Source organism: Grammomys surdaster, unplaced genomic scaffold (genome assembly GCF_004785775.1).
Source record: "Grammomys surdaster isolate TR1022 unplaced genomic scaffold, NIH_TR_1.0 126219, whole genome shotgun sequence".
NCBI lineage: Eukaryota > Metazoa > Chordata > Mammalia > Rodentia > Muridae > Grammomys > Grammomys surdaster.
The window spans coordinates 2,520,140-2,529,091 of NW_021621022.1; the positions used below are offsets into that span (position 1 = coordinate 2,520,140).

Here is an 8,952-nt window from a genome sequence, read left to right on the forward strand (position 1 = left end):
GGGACAAGTCAGCTTGGGCAGGAACCCAGGCTGCTGCACACTTGAGGCTGGAGGGCACGGTGAGGTGCACGGGCAGCTTCCTGTGCCAGGCTGAGACCAGAAGCACTGGAGTGGAGGCAATTATCCAGCCTTGGCTGTGTCACAGTTTATCCCTTCCTGATCTCCAGAAAATGGAGACAATGTAATCCACAGCTCCCTTTCAGCCTTGAGAAAAGAGGAGAGGTCATAAAGGCCCATTAAGAAGAGGAGAGACATCTATCTCTGGCTTGCTATAATCAGGTTAGGGATGAGGCAGTCAGCTTCCATTCTACAGAGGTGAATAAGGTAGCCCAGGAAACTGTCACTGCTTCCTGGGCCTCTCTTCTCATGCTGCTTCATTCCTAGTTCAGAAGACAAAAGGCTCAGTTTACCCTTAACCCACTTTGTAAGTGCTCTTCCAGAATATTCCTGCATCTGTGGATCAGCCCATCTCCCTCCATGCCTTTTTTGGAGGAAGGGGTTGCAGGGACTTCATTGAACTTTATTGATGGTATTCAAGAGAGTAGGGTTCCCTACGCCCTTCGTCTTCTTCTGGGCTTCTGTAAGGGATGTGAACAGTGTTTCAGGCTGGCTGAGACAGAGACTCCTCAGCGGCTGCGGGTCTCTCACTTCCTCTCATGTCCTCGATGGGGTGGGTGGTCCAGGATTTCACATTCCTTGGAGGCCATGTAGACCATGAGTTTCACTACTGAGTTCCTGTAGCTGTCCGTATTTGTTGTTATACTAGGAAATGAGTTTTAGAATAGTCAATGAGATCAGTGCAAGCCCCACCATCAAAGATGGAAGAGTAGGAGTCACTGTTAGAGTTGCAGATAACGTGGTCCTCAGTGTAGCCCAGGATGCTCTTTAGAGAGTTCTCTAGTGCCTGCTTCACCACCTTCTTGATGTCATCATACTTGGCAGCTTTCTCCAGGCAACACATCAGATCCATGACAGACACATTGCAGATAGGAACAAGGAAGGCCATGACAGTGAGTTTCCTTTTCAGCTCTGGAATGACCTTGCCCACAGCCATGGCAACACCAGTGGATGCAGGGATGGTGTTCTAGGAAGTCCCATGGCCCTCATGCTACAGCTTCCCAGAGGGACCATCCACAGTCTTCTGAGTAGCAGTGATGTCATGGACTGTGGTCATGAGTCCTTCCACAATGCCAAACATATCATGGATGACCCTGGCCAGGGGGTAAGTGGTTGGTGATGCAGGACTCATTGCTGACAATCTTGGGCAAAATGTCATACTTCTCATCGTTCATACGCATCACAAACATGAGGCATCAGTGGAAGGGGCAGAGATGTTGACCCTTTTGGCCCTTCAAGTGGTCACAGCCTTCTCCATAGCAGTGAGGAAGTCAGACTTCACAACATACTGAGCACTGACATCACCCTATTTGATGTTGGCAGGATCTCACTCCTGGAACATGGAGAGGGCTTTTCCATTGATGACAAGTTTCCTATTCTCCGTCTTGACTGTGTCATGGAACTTGCTATGGGTACAACCATACTAAAACATATAGATCACATAATTTGAGGTCAGTAAAGAGATCAGTGATGGCAACAATATCCACTTTTCCATAGTTGAAGGAAGCTCTGGTAAGCAGGTGACCAGTAAGGCCAAATCATGTCTCAGGGACAAACAAAGTTGGCACTTTGTGAAAAGATGCAGATGTCTCTAGAGTGGAGAGAGGGAGGTGAACAGCATTTTCCATGCCTTCTATAATAGGGGAAAACAGACACTGCTGATAAGAGTACACACCATTCATGTACACATTTACCTACACCGCATCATTCACACTCCAACTGTATGCTGAGCACAAGGAAAATTCCAGACCATCCCCAAACTCACAGAACTTGAAATTTCTCCAAGAAGGCAGATGACAGGTGAATGACCATAGGGGTGTGTGTGTCACAATATCAACTTGTCCTGGGTGACAGGAAAAACAGGTTCTCCAGGGGCAGCAGTGTGTGTGTGTGTGTGTGTGTGTGTGTACTAGAGAATGTATGCATCCTAGTATCTGCAAGTAGGAACATCTGACCAGATCTGTGCCATCCAGTCACACAGCTGGCTATGGATACATTCATCTGAGTATGTTTGTCTGTGACTGAGATGTACAAATGAGGGCAAGAAACCGTTTGAGGAGGTACAAAACAAGAGCTTTAAAGAATTTTACTTTTGTTATTTTAAATGATGTATGTATGTGTGTGTGCGTGTGTATGTGTGTGCATGTGTATGTGTGTGTGTATGTGTGTGTGTGGGGGGGGTGAGGGCATGCACAAGAGTCAGATGCCTACAGAGGCAATAAGAGGGCATCGGAGTCCCTGGAGGTTGCAAGCCTCCCTCCAATGGGTAGTAGAAGCCCCAAATGGGTTCTCTGTAAGAGAAGTACACATTCTTAATGGCACAGTCCTCTCTTGGGCCCCAGAACATATATTTTAATCTTGACCTCTGCCTGTTTGTTGTTTGTTCTCTGGCCTAGTCTAATTTTTCTGACTCTGTGCTCTCATAGACCTGAGTACTTGACATGGCTGGGCTCCCAGGCTGGAATAGCTGGCTAGGGGCTGAGAGGAGTGTTCACCACCACACTGAGGCCCTGCCACCATGTTGCTTTTTCATTCTTGGGAAACTTCAAAGACAATGTAACCCCTTCCATACCATGAGCATATTTCTAAAGGGTGCAGAAATACCCATAGGAGAAGTGGCTGGGGAAACTGAGGTCAAAACAGGGGAGAACAGTAAGCTCTTACAGGGCAGATGTTGTAGAAGGAGGTCTTTCCCATCCCTTTCCCTTTCTTTCCTCCTCTTCCTCATTTTCTCCAACCCCTTCCAGAAAGACCATCTGTAGTGAAGGCTGTGTGTGCTGAATTGGAACATTAGCTGGAGGTGGCTCTTGATGGTCCCTGCCAAAGTGACTTCTCTCCGTGCTTCTCAGTTTCTCCAGTATGATAAGCAAGCCCAGCCCTGTGTGTCTGGCTCCGTTGATCCCACTTTTATGACTCCCGCTCTCTGTGAAGCAGAAACAAAGGCAAGATCATGACTATGAGTCAGCGAAATGGCAGCTGACCCTTGCTAGGGTGGCCTGCTACATTCTTAGCCAGAGCTCCACACCATCCATGCACTCCAAAACGGTGGCATGTCTGTTAGCACCTCATTCTGGACTGTTCTGTTTTTCTGGTGTCAGATTCCAAAAAGGCCAACCCCAGGCCTGGGCAAAGAAGGCAGCTAAGACATTCTCAACTCTGCCAGCTAGGGAGAGGAGTTGCTTGTTAGCCATTAACCTAGACTGGAAAAGAAGCCACACCCTTTCTCAGGTGGCCTCCATGGCAGACAAGATAAGGAACACCATTAGTGCTTGCCTGTGTCCTGCCAGGAGATATGTCAGGCATTTATAAGCATTGATTTCTAATCCCCACAATCACGATCAAAGGAAAATGGGCAGCCTTGGTGTTTAGATAGGGAAACTGAGACTTAAAGTCTGACAGGTTTGCCCAAGCAGCCCATTAGCAAGAGACATGGGTTGAGCAGGGCGGCAAACTCACATGCAGTACCAGAATCGCCAGGATGCCCTTCCCAAAAACTCAGGGTTAAAGAATGAAAACACTCAGACTCTCCTGTTCTCTACACAATATAGGCAAACACTTCACATTTCTTACTATCTGCTCTCCCCCAGCTCTGAATTCCCTGCTGATGTCTAGGTTTTCTTGGTGACAGAATGATTAGGTTGATCCATCATATTAGGCAACAATTTCTCCCCCAACCCACCTCAAATCCATTATCAGGGACTGGCTGATGGGAATGAAATCGACTTATCAGGCCTGTGTCTGACAGCACTGATCAGCTGCTGACCCTGTGTGAGGAAGGCTGTGGGGCTGAGAAGCCACTGGGCCTCTCTGGCTTGGTGGTGGGCTCTAGACGTCTTCCTGCCTGCTTCTGTAGGATCATCTTCCTGTGAGTTTAAAGCTCAGGACTGGACAAGCAATGTTAGGGCTTGAATGTGAATTGTCCAGCATGGGAGCACCTGTTTAAACACTTGGTCCCCAGCTAGTGACACTGTTTGGGGAGGTTGGATATGTGGGTGGCTTTTGGAACTAGGCAACTATGAACAGGCTTTGAGTATATATAAGAAGCCAGCTCCATTTCAGGTGTAAGCTCTTGACTTCCTTGTCTCCACCAAGCCAGAAGTCTCTGCTATAAGCTCCCGCTAGCACAAGCTGACCAGCCCACTCTAGACTCTAGGCCTTTCCCACCATAATGGATTATAATCTTCTGAACCATAAGTCTTAATAAACCCTTCTTCCCTTAGGTCATTTCTTTTTTTTTTTTTCCTTCGAGACAGGGTTTCTCTTGTAGCCCTGGCTGTCCTGGAACTCACTCTGTAGACCAGGCTGGCCTCGAACTCAGAAATCCACCTGCCTCTGCCTCCCAAGTGCTGGAATTAAAGGCATGTACCACCACCGCCCGGCCCTTAGGTCATTTCTGTTGGGATTTGGTCACCAAGGTGAAAACAGTATCTATATAAATAGACTTTCCTCCAATATGGAGCCCACCCCTACCCCTACCTTGTTCAGTAGTGTCTCAAAGCAAAAGCTCATGTGAGCCTCACTGTACTGTTTCTCTTCGTCAGACTTCCTCGGCCTCTTGCTGGTCCAGATTTGCACTGTCCAGAACCATGCTGCTGTGTGGGTTTTCAGCACCACCTCCTGCCATTGCCAAGGCATTGGACCCTAAGCAGCAGATGCTGAATATCAAAGAACTGGGTGTTAGTATTCTGTCTAAACTCCACCTCCACAGTTATCCGGCAACAGCTAGGTATGCTCCTCCCCACAGTTACCTGGGATGCGCACCAAAATCTTTCACCGGGGTCAGAGGCCAGAGCTGAAATCAACTGTACCAAATGTAAAACGGGCTAACCTAATTAGCAACGACGTTGAGTCTGGATTCTGGATCTCTTGGTTCCTTCTCAGGATTCTCTCATCCATCAAGGGTCCTTGAAGGATGGTGCATAGCACCCATAGGCTCTCCCCCGATCCTCAAGGCTGCACACCACCACTGGAGGCAGTGACTGCTGGTCTCCTTCTAATGCTACATGTGTTGGGGAGACCTCTATGCAGTTGCCAGTACCAGACCTGGAAACATTTTCTCAATTCCGGGTCTTTCAAGTGTTCACAGAAGAGAAAACCAAGCTCTAAGAGGTCACAGTGGGGATGGAAGAGAGGATAGTGACAGCCTGGGCTTGTGCCCAGGGTGCCATGTCATCTGTTCCTTAAACAAACCAGCAACACAGGCTGCAATCACTCCCACCCCTGACATTTGAGAAGCCCAAAGCAAATGCAACCAAAGTGGCCCACGCGCCATGTGTCTAAATATTTGAACATTATAAATCAAACTAATAAACTTTGAAATAAGGTTTGTTCTTCCCTCCAGCCTTGACAAATAGACATTTATAAGAACCTCAAAGGCCAGGCTCTGATTTCACATTTTGTAGGGGATCCTTCTAGTCTTGGACTATGGAACTCAGAGGGGCAGAGGAAATGAGGCACACTCTCTCTTTTCTCTTTTCTCACCCTGGACATTTAGATTGGACAAAGGAACTCCTCAGTCTAGTAGTACAGCCTCCATCTGGGTCTTTATATACCAGAAAAAAGACCACAGGCAAATAAGAGAATAGCCAAACATGACGTGTGTGTGTGTGTGTATGTGTGTGTGTGTGTGTGCGTGTGCATGTATGTGCATGTGTATGCATGTATGTGCATGTGTGTGCATGTATGTACATGTGTATGCATGTATGTACATGTGTGTGCATGTATGTATGTGTGTGTGCATGTGTGTGCATATATACAAATCATCACACATGGTGTTCTTACAGATTCTGGGAATTGAACTCAGGAGTTCCTTCTTCCAAGACAAGCACTTTACAGACAGAGTCATCTCCCTAGCCTCAAACACAGCTATTTCACCAGGAACTTCCTGGGTCCTGCTATTCAAACTGTGGGGGGGAGGAGAGGACTGGGAGAGACATGTCTTGAGCCTGCAACCACTTGATCTGGAGCAGGCCCAGGGTAGAGCTACCACACATCCTGGGAGTCCTCTTACCCACACATCAAGTCAACACCAAGGAAATCATTTCCAATCATCCACTAAGTCACTGCATATCAAAGACCTCAGTGACTGCCTCCCACCAGTCAAACACAATCAAGGTCAAGGTTTGAGCCCCAGGTCTTCTGACTCCTGAATCCCCGTTGAGTCTGCTCCCTTCATTGGCATCCCCACCTAGGAAATGCAAAGCGGGTGCTCTCCCCTCCTCTGCCCCATCAGAATCTGTTTGTCCTTTGCTTCTTGCCTCCAGTGAAGGGAGAATCACCTGATCTCAGGCCTCCTATCTCACTTCTCCTCTGCTAGCTTTCCTAAAACAGCTAAGCTGTGGCCTCCCTTCTTAATCCCACTTCCCTGGAGACTGTGTCACCCACCACAGCTCGGCCCCTGACACCTATATATCTGACCTCAAACTGGCCCTCCTCTGTAATTAGGTCCTTCTCTTCCTCTCCAGTTCTCCTACCCAGTTCCAGCACTCCTTGAAGCCTCCCCTAGTCACTCCTAGCTCCTTACCTGGGCTAGGCAGGCATCTGCCCTTTTCTGACCCCAGCAACAGCATGAATGGTTGGTTAATTATCTTCCTAGTAATAAGTGCCTTGGATGACTGGCCCCTAAGTGGATCTAATGGGCTCCCTGCAGGGCAGGAGCCTGCCCTCAGTTGCTGAATGGATCTCTCTGAGAGAAAGGAATACACCAATTCCTGGTTTCTCTTGAAAGTCCCAGTATTATCCTTTGATGGGGGAAAGTCTCTTCCAGGAGCAGCTGGCAGAAGCTCATAGACTCTGGCCCAGGACCTGGCATTCTAACTCTTCCCTGGAGAGAGAGGAGTGCCAGCACCCACCTCAGTAGCCTGGCAAGGTCAAGGTATTTTTATCTAAAGTAGACCTCATGGGTCCAAAGCAGGGTCTGATACTTACAAGATAGTCTTTATTGGATGAGTGAAAAGCTAATCCAGGGAAACAGAAAGATGGAGCATTTTGTGTTTCAATTTAAAAACCTCAAAAGTAGAGGAAGAACTCTGTCCTGCTTGTCTCATCATAGCTGCACAGCCAGCCTGAGAGGGAGGCCTCCCAGGAAGCCATGGGAAGTTAAGGCTCCAATCTTCCACTTTTCCAGGTCCTGCTTTTTTGTTCTAGGGGCCTCTTTCCACTCCAGGGTCATGTGCAAGTCACAGAGATTTCTGGCTTCTTCCAGGTGAGCAGAGGAGCTCCAGTGACCTTCCAGAATGGCACAAGCGACCTGTGATGAGAAGTTACAGAGCCAATCAAGGCCTAGGCTTTCAGTTCCAGGTTTATGCTCCCCAGACAGGTGGCTTATATCTTCCTTGTCTCTGTGTGTGTAGCATCCCTCTTCATATTCTACACACACACACACACACACACACACACACACACACACACACACCCCATACCCTGGAACTTGCTGGAGACTACTGTTGAACCACTTCCTTCCATGAGGTTCTCAGCTGACACCCAGCTCAAACAAATTCCCTAACATCTCTCACCACATTAGCTGACCTGCAAGGAGCACTCGGGCAGCAGGCATGGCAACGACCTAACCAACTACTTGATGATCTTCATACTGCTATCCTCACTCCTAGCCCAGTCTACCTAGAGTCCAGACACACTGGTTCATGGGGAGGGGTAGGTTGGGTGTTGAAGGTCACACCCTTCTCTAGCCAGTAGGAAGGGTCAAGGGGCATCCTTTAAACCACAGCACGTGACTCAAGAAGCAGAGGGTGCCTTTGGACAAGAGGAGACAAAAGTGACTTATTCTCTTGGAAAGACCCTTCCACCTTTAGGGTTTTAGGGAACTGGCTTGGGACAATGAGACCACCTGCTGGCATCACCCTAAGGCCTTAAGTTCTTGAGGAAGCTGGTCTCTTGTGTGGAACCCTTGTCTCAGCCTGCCATCAGGATGGTCCTAAGAGTCTACAAGCATGTCAGTCCAGCTTCTGTTCTCTGTGGCCCTAAGTGCTAGCAGCTCGAGGTGCCCACGGAGCAGGGTTGGACCTTAGGGCAGTAGGGCCTGCCCTTAAGAATATTACGACAAATGCAACTGCTGTTCCCAAGAATGAGGTGCACGTGGAATGAGGCGCAAGAAAGAGGCAACAGGCTCGGGTCAGGCCCACCAGTACTACCTACAGCTCTTTCCTCTTAACGTGCTGAGTCTCAGTTTCCCCATTTGAAAAGTAAGCCAGAGCTGCCCACAAATGTCCACCCAGCTGAAGTCCTGCAATGGTGTGGCACGAGCGGGCCAGTGACAGTTGGCCTGGCTTGGTGGCTGCTGCAGGGATCAGAAACCCAAGCCTTTCGTGGGTGGAGTGCAGCCCGCTTTCCCTACCCACTCCCTCAGCAAACTGCTGACAGTGGCAAAGCCACGTTGCCATGCTTGGGGCGGGGAACGGGGCGGGGGGGGCGGTAAGACGGGATGGGACACAACTCTCTTCGCTTTGGTTTTAATAGGAAAAAAAAGTTTGGGTTTGATTTCGTCTGGGGCTTGCTGAGAGTTCCTGGCTGGGCTTGTCCTTGCACGGGGAGGGAGAATCGGGGGTCTTTAGGACCCGGGCACACTCAGACCAGCAGTGCCGGGAGGCCGACCTGCCGCGGCTTGAATGGGAGGCGGGCGGCGGCGCCGAGAGGCTGCCGGCGGAATAGCTCTGCGGTCGCCAGGCAACCGCCCTGACGCAACGCAAAAGAACGTCCCTTCAAAAAAGAACGGTGAGGAGAATTCGCAGCGCTCCAGAGCTCGGGAGCTCGGGAGCTCGGGAAGCGGGAGCCGAGCTCCAAGGGCGGGCGCGGGCTGGCGGCGGGGACCGCGACAGC

At 49.5% G+C, this 8,952-nt stretch overlaps 1 pseudogene; it reads right to left on the reverse strand.

Annotated features, from left to right (window-relative positions):
• Positions 1–644: 644 nt before the first annotated feature.
• On the reverse strand, positions 645–1,634 carry LOC114613417 (annotated as a pseudogene).
• Between the last annotated feature and the right edge of the window lie 7,318 nt (positions 1,635–8,952).